Source organism: Palaemon carinicauda, chromosome 34 (assembly GCF_036898095.1).
Source record: "Palaemon carinicauda isolate YSFRI2023 chromosome 34, ASM3689809v2, whole genome shotgun sequence".
Lineage (NCBI taxonomy): Eukaryota > Metazoa > Arthropoda > Malacostraca > Decapoda > Palaemonidae > Palaemon > Palaemon carinicauda.
Genome location: NC_090758.1, coordinates 2,399,991 through 2,415,412, shown reverse-complemented (window position 1 = coordinate 2,415,412; position 15,422 = coordinate 2,399,991). Strand labels below are relative to the sequence as shown.

At 29.9% G+C, this 15,422-nt stretch overlaps 1 long non-coding RNA gene across 1 annotated transcript in view; it reads left to right on the top strand.

Annotated features, from left to right (window-relative positions):
* Window positions 1-10,098, top strand: part of LOC137626557 (uncharacterized) — a 14,941-nt gene extending 4,843 nt beyond the window's left edge. The window contains exons 2-4 of the long non-coding RNA XR_011041044.1: window positions 6,624-6,698; window positions 8,215-8,383; window positions 9,443-10,098. This is a non-coding gene — a long non-coding RNA (uncharacterized lncRNA). The remainder of the gene's footprint in view (window positions 1-6,623; window positions 6,699-8,214; window positions 8,384-9,442) is intronic.
* The last annotated feature ends 5,324 nt before the right edge of the window (window positions 10,099-15,422 follow it).

The window sequence follows — 15,422 nt, the reverse complement described above, 5'->3', positions numbered from 1 at the left end:
TATTAAATTTGAGTTTTAAAGCCTCTGTTATGAAATTAGGTTATTCATTTTTTTTATTTGTATTTCTTATCAAACCTAATATTCAGGTTTTTCTTCTTAAATTCCTATAAATTTCGGTGATAGGCTTCAAATGTCGCTTATGGCTTTATTATTCCCCACTTACATGCAATTTTTCAATCTCTAAACTTGTAACCTACTAAATAGGAATCTTGTTCATTTACTTATGAGTTTTAATTTCCATTGAAGTTTTAAATATACCTGGAATTTATGCAAGTCGTCTTAAGCTAACTTTTGTGATGTTTGTGTAGGCTCCTAATTCAAATGGGAGTTATGGCTTACAGAAATAATCATTCACCAATTTTGCAAGTAACTGTTGCAATCGGAATGTATGACTACCAATAACTTCTACCCATTAACTATTAGCAACATTTTAATACTACTGAAAGTGAGAAGATTGAAGACCTTTGAAGTAGCATTGGCATTTCTAAAGAATCGGAACTTTGACGTCAAAGTTTTGAAAGGTTAAAAGCTTAAGGACTATTAGCGGTGGTAATATTTATCTTTATTTAAAGAGTATATGATATGAGGCTATGCTATAATATTTGCCCTTTGAATCTCAAATTATAAGCCTCATTGGGGTTTTTAATTGTTTATTATTAACTAGAATTTAACATTAGAATTATAAATCTTAACAGCTTCTTGAGTTTTTATTTGAATTAGAATTTAATATAATGGCAATTTGTTTATTATTTTGAGCATACGTCAAATATAAGAGTATATAATATAAATGTACTTGGTTATAGTTATAATCCTTGGGACTTGGATGGAGGAGTTTGTACTAAGGTTTATAATAATTATCTTTAGATGTTTATTGAGTAATAATTACTTTCCATTGTTAATTAGCAATATAACCTAATACTATTCTTTTGAGTCTTTACTAAAACTGAAAATTTTTCGTTAAATATTTATGGTTTTGGTATCCATTCAAAAATAGTCTCGTGTAGAGCAGTTAGTTCTTAATGTGGGTTAATGTTCTGTTCCGAGAATAGTTTGTATAATAAAATATGACTTTAGCCAACGGCAATTTTTCTAACTAGAAAAACTTTAAGCTTTTTATAGAATTAGTTTTTATCGATTTATACTTGCGTTGGTAACTGGTGGACTGGACAGAATTTATGTACGATGGCAAAAAGAAATTTTTAATGAGGAAAGAGAGTGTAAGGCCTTATTTTTAAGAAAAGATGCCCGATTTTCTGTAATAACGCTATGTAATTTAAGAGTAGGCTGTTAATTAACCTATTAGAGTAGAGGGTTATAACATAGGTTCAGTAAGTAACTAGTGCTAAATACGGGTTACCACGCATACCAACCATACACCCAATCAATTTGTGATTGGTTCAGTGAGCGGCCTCGTTAACTGGGGTGGACAAAAGGGAGAGAGAGAGAGAGAGAGAGAGAGAGAGAGAGAGAGAGAGAGAGAGAGAGAGATTGCATATTAGACAAGGGATATAATTCATTGTTACAGAGAGATTAGATATAATCATGCATTTGAGAGAAAATAATTCATTGTATGTGTGTGTGAGAGAGAGAGAGAGAGAGAGAGAGAGAGAGAGAGAGAGAGAGAGAGAGAGAGAGATTAGCATCCCATGAGTAGGTCCGTTAAGAAGCTGTGTGTTTAACAACAATGATGTCCTTTCTTCAGTGTTCTTAAAGGCATATGTTGTCCATTTCTTTATCAACCTGATTTTCCTTTTGGGATTACCATTATTTTTCAATAAACAATTGCCTCCTCAAATATAATGCCTATGACGTCATATAGAGATGTAACGTAATTCTTTTCCTAATTATTATTTTTTGTATTAAAATTATCCTTTTATATACATGCCAAGCATCAAAGCTAAATGGAAAACCATAATTTAATAATCACTAAGCAACAGATAGGAAATAGCATTGATAGAAATATTTGAGTGTCGATATATCGTCACAAAATTCAAGGTCACATATTGCTCCAAGGTCCCTAATAGGTAGTTGTTTGGTGGAATTGATTGGGTGTAAATGGTCTGGCGTTACAAAGACCAGGGTCAGTAACATGGTGGTGGTATAAACAGGCTCTTTTGTTATGAGGGACAAAAGCCATTCTCCTTCGTGAGGCTTCAACCATCAAGATTAATGGACCTGTAATGAATTTAGGGGTATTATTGGGGAGGGAGAACACACCCTCCCCTGTTGAAGGGGTGTCTTGGGAGAGGTTTATTTTTGGTGAGTGATTATTGGCCTCGATTCGGGTGAAGGGAGTGTGAAAGGATGATAGTCATTTTAAATGGAGATTCAATAATCTATTGGAGGGAGTCAAGAAAAAAGGCGTTTAAATTATAATGTGGAGTTTGGTGACAAAAGGACAAGAGAGAGAGAGAGAGAGAGAGAGAGAGAGAGAGAGAGAGAGAGAGAGAGAGAGAGAGAGAGAGAGAGAGAGAGGGGAGTAATCATCTTAGTGATATAGCAGAACTTAAAGTTCTTCTTTCTAACATCTTTCAAATGGCAAAGTAAGCTTGGAATATTTCCAAAATAGATAAATGAGTGTATGTAACGAGTCATATGTTAAACTTATCCATTAAAATATATAAATATTGTTCATCATGTTAGTGAAAATACACTATTTGGTATTATACATTATGCTTGTTAATTTTCTTTGTAAAGATAGTTTCTTATGATAAACATTTCTACTTAATTTTCTTGCACATTTTGAGTATTGAAAATATCAAGCAACATTTTCTCAATATCAATTTTATATCCATATTTCATGAAATTAAATTTTCTTTTACATATAAGAGAAATTCACCTATACAATTTACTCTCGTAACAAAGTTATATGAATAAAGAAAATAAAGGGGATTTTTCATAAATAATCCTCCATTAGCCATCAATACATGAATATATAAATAAGGAAATCCTTAGAATTAGCTATTTGTACTTAACCATCCTTAGAGATGAATAAATATCTTCATTATTCATAAATAAATGAATAAATCAACAAACCAACCAATTACACAAGAATGAATATCTATTCATTATTCACCCTTAGACAGAAAAAAAGAAAAATATTATATACATTTTGATACTGAATCGTCGACTTCAAAATACTGAAAGATAAACTTTCACAACAAGATTTAACCTCCAACAACATTTAGAACCACAGGGAACTCGGCCATAGATACTGAGGATTTGTATAATGACGATCCAGAGAAGGTCAGGATAGAAGGGGTCATGACCTGACCTTGAAATTGGGTTTGGATGGGATTTCTTTGTTGTGGGGATGTCTGGGAAGTGAAGCGTTTGTTCGTACATGCGTTCATGCACAGGATAATATGAGGTTCGTTCGTGATTTGGTAATTCATAAGAGATTGTGGTAGTGGTCGTTTGATTTAGTTTACTTTAGAGTAATCTCATAAATAGAGTATTTTTCATATTTGAGTAAGGTATACATATATATACACACACACACATATATATATATATATATATATATATATATATATATATATATATATATATATATATATATATATATATATATATATATATATATATATATATATATATATATATATATATATATGTATGTATGCATGTATGTATGTGGAGAACTGAATAATATTTGTAATAATATATTATTGTTAATCACATTTATGTTTACTAATTCCAATCAAATATTGCAATAGGATTTGCGTAGTTTTAGTTCGAATTGTTTTCCCCTTCATATAAAGACAAAATTCTATCGTGTCTCTCAAATATTGGTTCAAACTATGATTGTTAGCTGCTAAGTTAATTACACAACGTAATTGAAAGAGTATTCAAATTACGAAATAACAATACGATTATCCCATGTATTTTATGTACTGATTTATCTATTCCTTGCTATGACTCTCATTTAATAGTTCAATAGTTAATTTGGTTGTTTACTTTGGAAAATAGTTGGACGATAGTTTCCCAAAACTGGCCTTCCTCCATTGGTGACGTCATCAGAACTAACTTCGTTAGAGTACGATTCTTTGTCTACTAATATATGCACCGGTTTGGTAGCTGGTTGTATCCTGGTGAGTTCTTTCCAATATTGACGTTGTTATTAATTTCAGAGACATGGTTTGCTTGCTTTGCATATGGATTTAATAGATATTCACGAATGCATATGCTGTTTTTCTCAGACTGCACGTGTGATTTTCTATATGTTTTAGTAGATAGCCTCTAATTGATGTGCTGTGTTTTCACAATTTTAGTAGCTATTCTCGAAGTCACGTGTTATTCTGATTTTTATATGTTTTTTAGTAGATAATAGTAAACTTCACATTGTTAGTTTTTTTATGATTTTCAGTAGATTTTCTTTACTTCCAGTGTTTGGTTTTAAAAAAGTTAAAGTAGATAATTCCCGAGTGTTTGGAAAAGCTCTTCTTCGAGGTTCCAATAAACTGATGTTCTTGATGGATCAGAGTTGCAATGTGATTCTGCAGCGAGTATTGACTGTGTGTCTTTGGTAATTGTGGTAATCTATAAAGTGAAATTATGTAATAGTTAATTTGAACTTCCTCCAGTGATCAGTGGTTGGTATTTTTTTTAATATTTCTTAAACTTTCACTCATATTTTGTACAAGATTATCTTTGGATAACATTTCATAAAGAATAATTAAAGTTAACTAATTTTGTTAAAATAGTTTTAGTATGAAGTACTGCTTTGAGAAAACTTACACTTTTTGGAGAAAAAAAACCATTATTTAGATGGCTACTTTCATAACTTTAATTTTTGTCCAAATACCGAAATATTCTAACTAGCAAGGACTCTTTAAGTTAATACTAATTTCTAGTATATTGAATTTCTTTTTATCATATTGATATTTTCAGGCCATTAATTTTTTTTTTTTTTTTTTACTTTTAACTTAAGTCTCCCCTTGGTTTACAACTAAAATAACAAGGACCTGTCAATATAAAGAACGTATAGTCCAGTAGTCCATAATCTACTATTACTGTACAATATTTTCTTGTTTTGGATTGTCCTAATATTAAATCCTTTTTCCAGGAACTTCCTGGATTTCCATTTCGTCTTTACTTCTCTACTACGAATCTTATTCGGCAAAAACTCTAATATTACAAGAAAGTAAAGATACATCTTCATTGAAGAGTTCTCAAGATGTACTGGAAGTCCTCAATCAAGAAATTCGTTCAACCCAACAAATCAAAGTTAAGTCAATTTTCCTGAATTCTTTTGAAATTTACTTTTTAGCCAACAACCCTCCTCCCCGCCAGGGGCGGTGCCCTTGACGGGGTGGGGGTGGCTCCCCAATGGCTTGCATAGTTGGTCTCTTGCAGACCAACTATGCAGGTTTCTGGGGAGTTTAGCAATCTACTAATCCAGATCTTTGCCTTTCAGGTGGTGAAGTCCTTCCGGACTTTGGATTTCAGCAGCTTCCAGTAAGCGTAAAAAAAAAAATTAAGACTTTCGGTTTGTTTTGAATTTAAACCTTAATAAATTTTAATTTGTTTATAGAATTTTAATTTTGAATTTTGGTTTCCATTTTCATATATTGGGTCTTATTTTAGGTTGGTAGTTGAAGGAAAATTATCTGGGTATTGGTGTTTCGAACAATTATTCATTTTCTTTTTCTTTTTAATTGGTACAAAATTTTATTAATTTTTAAACATGAACATGCCTTTGGAATTATAGCTGTTGCCAATTTAAATATTGTGTCATTGTAATAAAATTATAGATATCAAACTAGGTAGTTTTAAATGTTAGATATGAGGTAAAGTTACCTAATCTTTTATTTAGTTTTTAGTAGATTTAATATGTAGGTTTTTATATTCCTAATTAAATTTATATAAATTTCGGTAGTAGGTTTTATAAATTTTTAAAGAAATTACATCATACAAAAGTTTCTCCAAATATTTATTTTCATTAAAAACTTTAGTTTCACATAATTAGGCTTTATTTACAACGTAGCTAAAGATAATGCTTTCCTTTTTAATGTTTTGAATATTGGGAATTAAAATAGTGCAGAGATCCTAATGCTTCAGCCTAATTTTCGACGTAGCTTAGTAAATTCACGCAGAAACTTTTCCATATATTCCTGTCTTAACTTTTCTAATCTATTTTATGATAGTGGATGATAATCTCTTGATATTTAAGTTATTTGTCATATTTATTATAATACACACTAAATGGGATTTTATTATTTAATTATATTTTGGTTTCAAGTTTCTTTAGTGATTTTTTCTTAGGCAATCTATAAGTCAGCTTTTTTAAACGAAAATAAAATTATGGCTTTATATGTAAATTATGGTTTTATATTCTATAACTTTTAACCACTTGGTTAGAAATCCTGTTTAAAGTTACTCGGTCAAGTTTAAAAACTCTACTAATTCACATAGAAATCATAAACATAAACATGCCTGTAATTTGCGCATATAGTCTTAAGAATTTTTCTGTTTGTTAAATTTCTTGGGCGAATTCTGTTATGTTAGTAGTTTCACATTTCAGTTAATAATTCATAAAAAGGAGTTATGGTTTAATGAAATAAACATTCGCCAATTCTGCTCTTTTAATCCTTTTTTTTTTCCTTTTTTTTTTTTTGCAGGTAACAGTGTCTGATTGTGTGACTACCCATAACTTCTAAGAGAATTGAACACCTATCAAGTGGTCAGGAGAAATGGTATTGGTATTTCAAAGATTCAAAAATTTGTCTTCTAAAGTGTTAAAAGGTTAAAAACTTAATTATTCCTAGCAGTGGTAATATTAATCTTATTAAAGCGGATAAGAAAATGGTATTTGCTCTTAAAACATTTGAATTTTCTTTATAAGTAATTGTTGACTGTTATTTGCAAATTATGAACTAAAATTTAACATTAGAATTATAATACATTGGTTTCCTGGTTTTCATTTTTTTCCATATTATGGAATTATAATTTGATATACTGGTATTTTGTCAATCATTTTAAGCATACGGTATATATTAGGAAAAAAATATTCAAAAATTCTAACGATTATAACCATTACTTAAGTGGAGGAATTTGTACTTGGGTTTAAATAATTTATCTTCAGATGTTTACAGTGTAAACTATTGTTGATGTGATATACAAACATTTGAATGGTGTTCGTTAGGTATTTCTTATGATTCTAGTATTTTCAAAACTAGTCTCTCTAGTAGAGATGATAGTGTTCCAAAAATTTGTTTAATAAAATCTATAACTTTAACCTCTCCAGAATTTTTTTTTAACTAGAGAAACTTTCAAATTTATAAGGGTTGGGTTTATATTGATTTGTGGTAGTCATGTGATTTGCTTTTTTATCTTTTTAGCAGATATTCTGAACTTCACGTGTTAGGTTTTGTGTAATGTTCAGCAGATTCTCTTTACTTCCAGTTCTTAGTTTTAGATAACTAAAGTAGATATTTTCCCTAGTGTTTAAAAAAGCCTTTCTTCCAGGTTCCTATAGACTGAGGTTCTTGATGGATCATAGTTTCAATGTGATTCTGGTGCGAGTATTGACTTTGTCTTTGAGAATTGTGGTAATCTTGAACGAAGACTTTCCCCATAAAGTGAAATTATATAGTAGCTCATTTGGACTTCGTCCAGTGATCAGTGGTTGGAAATGCTCACTTGGTAGTTTTCTAATATTTTTTAAACTTTCACTCTTATTTTGTATAATATTACCTCTTGCTAACATTTAGTAAAGAATAATTAAATTTAACTAATTTTATTAAATTTGTTTTAGTACGAGGTACCGCTTTGAGAAAACTTAAATATTTTTGGTTTGACTGACTTTATGTTAAAATTTTTAAAAGTATAAATTAGTTTACAGGGTATTTGCTTTATTTCAAATTTGTTTTTATTTGTAAACGGCAGACACTTGTTGGAAAAAAGCTATCATTTAGATGGCTCCTTTCATAACTTCTATCTTTGTCCAAATACCGAAATATTCTAACTAGCAAGGACTCCCAAGTTGATACCATTTTTTTTTGGATATTGAAATTGACCTTTATTCTTTATTTCTAGGCCATTCATTTTTATTTTTTTTTAACTTCTTAATTAGTAATTTAGTCTCTCCTTGGTTTACCAAATAAAATAACTAGGACCTGTTAATATAACGAACGTGTAGTCCAAAATCTACTATTACAGTACTATATTTTCTTGTTTTTGGATTATCCTGATACTAAATCCTTTTTCCAGGAACATGATGGAATTCCATTTCATCTTTACTTCTCTACCACGAATCTTATTCGGCAAAAACTAAAGATTAATGTTACAAGAAAGTAAAGATACATCTTCACTGAAGAATTCTCAAGATGTACTGGAAGTCCTCAATCAAAAAATACGTTCAAGCCAACGATACATTAAAGTTTGTTTCAGATTTAAACATAAGTAAATATTTCTTTGTTTATAGAGTTTTGAATTTTGGTTTCCATTTTCATAATTTGTCTTATTTTAGTTTGGTAGTTGAAAGAAAAATATCTGAGTATTGGTGTTTTGAGCAATTATTTATTTTATTATTCTTTTTAATTGGTACATAGTTTTTTTAATTCTTAAACATTAGTATGCCTTTGGAATTATAGGTGTTGCTAATTTTGAATACTGTATCATGGTAATAAAATTTAAAGATGTTAAGGCTAAATAGTTTTAAAGGTTAGGTATGAGGTGAAGTTGAATAATGTTTTATTTAGTTTTTACTAAGTCTTATATGTAGGTTTTTAATTTTTTGGTTAAATTGATATAAATTTCGGAATTTATAAGTTTTAAAGAAATAACCTTATACCAAATAAATTCTCAAATTAATATTTCGCTTGATTAAAAATTTAGTTTCACATAATTAGGCTTTATTTACAACCTAGCTAAAGATAACACTTTAGTTTTTAATGTTTCGTAAATTGGAAATTCAAATAGTGCAGAGGAATTTGGGAATATTTCCATAAATTTCAGTGTTCTGAACTTTTCTTATCTCTTTCATGATAGTGGATGAAAATCACTTGATATTGGTCTTAATATTATAGGCATAATATTAATTATAATACTGACTAAATGGATATTTTTCTTTTATCGTACTTAAAGTTTTACACTTTTACAATAATTTACTTTTTCTTTTGCTATCAAAATTCAGATCTTTAAACGAAAACAAAATAATGGTTCATATGTAAATTATGGTTTTATATTCTGTAACTTTTAACCTCTTGGTTAGGAATCCTGTTTAAAGTTACTCGGTCAAGTTTAAAAACTCTACTAATTCACAGATTTTAACCATGCCTGTAATTTGTGTAGGTTGTCTTAAGAGGCTTTTGTTCTGTTCAATTTCTTGGGTGAATTCTGTTATGTTTTAGTGGTTCCATAATTTATATATGAGTTATGGTTTATTGAAATAATCATTCGCCAATTCTGCTCTTTTAATAGTTATAATTTTTTGCAGTCATCTGTCGCAGTCCCATTGTATGACTACCAGTAACTTATATCTACTGAAGTGAGAGAATTGAACACATGTGAAGTGGTCAGGAGAAATGGTATTTGCATTTCAAAGATTCAGAAATTTGACGTCAAAGTGTTAAAAGGTTAAAAACTTGGTGATTCTTAGCATTGGTAATGTTTATCTTATTAAAAATGATAAGTTAATATGAGGTTATGGTATTTGTCCTTAAAATTTTGAACTATAATCTTAATAAGTAGTTGTTGGCTGTGTTAATTGCGAATTATGAATTAGAATAACATTCGAATTATAATACTCTAGTTTTTTGGGTTTTTATTCATTTGCATTTTATATTGGCAGTTTGTTTATCATTTTAAGCGGACGGTAGTTATGACAAAAATAGATTGTTTTAAAGTTATAATTATAATCCTTAGACTTAAGTGGAGGAGGCTATACTTCGGTTTAAATTATTTATCTTCACATGTTTACCTAGTAGCAAAGTCAATTAATTTTGCAATTTTTAATAGCGATATAACAAGTTATTTTTCCTGGTAAATACTAACACTGAAAGGTGATAAGTATTTCATATGATTTTTATTATTTTTTCTAAACTAGTCTCTCTAGTAGAGCTGTTATCTCTTAATTTGGGTTAATGGTCAAAGTGTTCCAAAAATTTGTTTAAATAAAATCTATAACTATAACTTCTCCGGATTTTTTTTAACTAGAGAAGCTTTCATTTTTTATAAGAGTTTGATTTATATTGATTTGTGCTTGTGGTAGTAACTAGTGGACTGGACATAACGTATGTAATACAGCAAAAAGATATTTGAATTATTTTTAATAACAGACAATGTTTTTTAACATAGTGTTGCGTGAGGGGAGAAATTGTTAGGCCTTTGTTGGGAGCAAATGCCTGTTTTTCTGTAATAGCCATATGTAATTTCTAATCGGCTCTGACTAACCTATCGGAGTACAGGGTCATAACATGGGCTCAGTAAGTAACTAGTGCTTACAGCGGGTTACCACGCATACCAACCATACAGAGCCTGTACATAATTAAGCAGCACGAGTTCTGCTGCTCATTTAGATTTTTGATTTTTTCCTTTTTTGGTGGCCAATGTGGTAATGTCCCTGACTGGTGAACGCTAGTTTTTTTGGTAACTGCAACCTCACCATCTTTGTGACCTAAGGAGTTGGGGTTTGAGGGAGCCTATAGGTCTACCTGCAGTGTCTTCAGCACCCATTGCCTGGCCCTCCTTGGTCTTAACATGGGTGGAGAGGGTGGTTCGGGCACTGACAAACGGTATTTATGGGCAGTCTCTTGTCTAGGGATTTGCCCTGCTTGAATGGCCAATATCACTGTCCCTTGCCTCTGCCATTCATGAGCGGCCTTTAAATAGTTGTTACTTTTGGGAGCCATAATCCTCGACTTTGATAGGAATAAAGTATAATTTTGATAGTTTTCTAGATCTTAGTTACTCATAATCTAATGATTATTCTCTTGAAGAGTTATATTTAAGAGCACTTTAAGACTAATGGAAAAAAGCTAAATTCATTATCTAGAAATAAAATATATCCCGTGACACAACTTTTTCAAGTATTTGGTAGTGACAGAAAAATCAAATCTGAACACACATTGTAGTATAATCATTAATGTTTTTTTTTTTTTTTTTTTTTTTTTTTTTTTTTTTTTTTTTTTTTTTTTTTTTTTACATACTATCGCTTCAGAAGGAAAAAATAAAATTTTGGTTGGTTAGCCAACTTAAAACATTATATCGCGGAATTGTTATCCAACATAACTGACTGTTGGTTGGTTAACTAGACGAGAAATCTTAATGCCAAGTTTAATAAACACATTTTAATAAAGAAGGATCGTCGGCTTTTAGTTTAATTGAATAATAGACATTTCCACGTATAAAAAGTATCATTGGTGTTACTAGAAAAAGCAATCGTGCTACTGAAAAAAACAATCGTGATATATATCTTTCAAACTTCAACTTAATTTATAGAAGAGCTTCGTTATAAATCTATAATACCACAAAGTAATTATAAAGGTAATTTTGCTAAATAGCTTAATTATTAAGGAATGGAACAAAAATGACATTTATATATTTAATTTTTGTAGAATTTTTTGTAACTTAGTTTTTTTACCCATTTTGTCAAACGAAACTTCACTAATTTACAGTAAAATCTCTGGCGATAAACCTCCATGTAAATGACTAACATTTGTCAATGTTCTTGGTCAAATTTATTCTCATGTTTTAAAGCTCAAATTCTACAAGTAACCTATTCATTCATTTGAACACGTTGAAGTCAGGAGGTAAGGGTTTTTAACCTATGGGAAGGCCGTTTTTGGGGGTGTAATATTTTTAGAATATAATTCGGTAAAATTATGAACTACAATAAATATAGTGCAAAGTAAATAAAAAAATCATTAAATTTATGCAAGGTAGAGCAAACTACTCACATTTTTGTTTGAATTTTCAATTATTATTATCAAGAATAGTCTTTGATATATACAAGGTGACTTCAAGGTTTATAGTTTACAGATGTCTCATTATCATTATATATATACCTTCCTACAGCATTGCCCATACCAGAATCAATACAATCACATCCGCCTCAATGACATTAATCTTAAGATATTTTTAAATAGTTTTGATAAATTTTTTCTCTTAATACTGCCAGTAATTGCATGAAAGTCATTCATTATGAGAGGGATGGAAATAGGATACAAAAATTAGCTTCCTTTACTAACTAATATTACTAGCTAAGCTATTATTACTAGATAAGCTACAACCCTAGTTGGAAAAGCAGTATTTCATAAGCCCGATAGTGGTTTCAACAATGAAAAATATCCATGGGAAAGGAAATAAGGATATATATAAACGATAATAAACGAACGATATATAAACGAGAGAGAGAGAGAGAGAGAGAGAGAGAGAGAGAGAGAGATGCTTTGCTATTTAAGCATACAACAATCAGCTCACACATAAAATATGATTAAATTTGAGTTTTAAAAGAGAGACTCCGAAAGGTCAAATGTATGGAAATGTTATTCTCAAGTTCCTTAGTGACGAGTTTCAAACAGTAAAGGAAGTCTGCTCATCTTCTGGTTAATGTGTGGAGTGATTTATAGGTGTCGATTAGTTTACATACATACATACATATGTACATACATACATACATACATACACAAAATATGTATATGTTACAGTTATTATTTTTGAGAAAGTATGTATTCCAATTTAAGTTATGAATAACGAAGGAGGAAAAATTAGAAGTAAAATTTCAAAGTAATTTTGCATAAAGATTTGTTCAGTCTCAGTTTGCAAAAGAGATTAATTTGTAAGCTTTAGTCCAAACAAAATAATTCTTTTGAATTTATCATTATTTTTATAATCGCAACGACGTTCTATGTTTAATTGTATATGCCACTAGGACAATAGCATATAAATAATGTGCTAATTAATAAGATATTTAAAGAATAACAATAAAAATTGAGTAAGTAAAAGACCGAGATTTATTGTATAAAGTTCATAATAGAAAAGGATAAATTTATCTTTTGATGAGTGTGTTCTTAAAGATGAAATGGAAAAGGATATTGGACCTAATGGCAGGACTACTTTAGGTCGAACTTTGTTGAATTAATTATGCGACATAAGCGACCTATCTTCCAGTGCTTGGATTCTCTCTCTCTCTCTCTCTCTCTCTCTCTCTCTCTCTCTCTCTCTCTCTCTCTCTCTCTCTCTCTCTCTCTCTCTCTCTCTCTCTCAAGATCAATTGGTATATCTGTCGGCTTGTCTGTGTGTATACATACATACATATATACATATTTACATACATACATACATTAATATGAATATCTGATTATATATAAATACATACATATACAGTTACATGTATATGCTAACATCTTTGAATGTATATATGAGAGTTAATATATGTATATATATATATATATATATATATATATATATATATATATATATATATATATATATATATATATATATATATATATATATGGTAGTGTTTATGTATGTATATACATATTTGTGTAAATATGGGTATGTGTGTATGTGAATGTTTGTAAATATATGCTTTTGTAGGTGAGCTTATTAATATTTATTATATAGGATCCAGGTTTTCCCCCAAATTTCTCTGCTGATATTAAATTTTGAACGAAAATAAAATATATTCCCATAAATCTATAATACTTTACATGAAATGTACAGTAAAAAAAAAATAAAAAATAAATAAATAAATAAATAATCTCCAAAAATTATACTAATCAAATTCTTATCTCGGAGCCTCCAAAAGTTCTTAAGATAAAGAGAGGGAGAAGAATTCAAGAACTTTTGACTCCGAAGACCTAAAGAATCCTTGACACTCTCTGATCCTTCCCGAGGAAGATCGAACTCCTTCCCGAACATGACTCTTTGAGGATCAAATTCTTCATATTTAGGATCCAGTGCCGGAGAGAGTTTATAATTTTTTCGTTTCAGGAAAACAAATGAAACTGTCTTCTAATGAGGTGGTTCATGATTCAGTTGATCTTCTAAATAATAATACACCAATTATTTTCCCGTGTCTTAACAAAGTGTTTTGCTTGGCTTATGCGATAAGCTCTTCCTAATTATGAAACTTTAGAGTTATGTTTTTTTCCTTAACACAAGTCCGTTTTCTTTACGTTTGAGAAAATCCGTTTTCTTTAAGTTTGCATCTTATTTCTACTGGACTATATATAGTTTCAATGCTCGGAAAACCGTGCTGCCTTTTCAATATCATTTAAAAAATCATAGTTGGTACAATCAGCTTCATAAAGTCCGTTATACTTCAGGGATTAATATAATCCGCTACGCCATCTCAAAGGGAGTTTATGTTAAAGCTGAAAATTAATATTTAACCAAATAAGGAACCTATTCTCATACAACTCGAGAATATAAATGTCTCGACATGCCTGAATTCCAAATCTGTAGCGTACACTTAACAGTTCCTCCTTTACTTAAACAAGATGTCCCTTTCATTCACATCCAAAGGAAAGGGCAGCCCCTTCTGCTGACGAGTTTGGACAGTAAGAACACTAAAAAGAAACACCATCTGCTTCATTTTTGTTTTCTCGAAGCTAAAGCAACTAGTTTAGTTTTCTGATTTCATGAAACTATATCAAGATCTAATTGTCTAAGGAGTTTCAAATCTAGTATGATATTTTACTTTTATCTTTCGTATAAACTAGAATGTTTGTTCAGTTTCAGAATTGACTGTAATATTTCTCTCAACATTTATTGAACAATACACAAAGGAGAAGACAAAAAAAATACTAGTAATTTACAATTAAGTAGGACAAAACTCTTTATCTATTTATAGGACTAAATGAAACTCAATAGTTTTTTCTAAATAACCATAGTTGACGTAATATTGTATAGTAATAGTAGCGGTAGAAAAATAATAGTACCAATCTATACAACAATACTAGTAAAAGTAGTAATAACAGAGAAAATAATAGTAAATCTTAGTAGTAATACTACTTTAATTCGATAAACTTTTACACTTTCCACTCCCCTTGAATTCTACATATTCAATCTGCTATAACACAGAAGCAGTTTATAATCAGAGATTTAAAAAACGAATATTTTCACACGAAGAGAGAGAGAGAGAGAGAGAGAGAGAGAGAGAGAGAGAGAGAGAGAGAGAGAGAGAGAGAGACTTTTTCGCTTTCCGCAACATTGAACGATTGTTAGAATATTTACGTACTACTACTTTGAAAGTTAAGATTTATTGTTTTTGTTCAGAAGCTGAAGTTAATGCTACTACTGCTGCAACTAGTATTAGTAGTAGTAGTAGTAGTAGTAGTAGTAGTAGAATTAGTAGAAGTAGTTGTTGTTGTTGTAGTTGTTGTTGTTGTTTTGGGGAAACGATATACATGTATAAGAAAGCAGAAAAGGTATTCGGAATTAGTTCAAAATAGCAATATTATTTCATT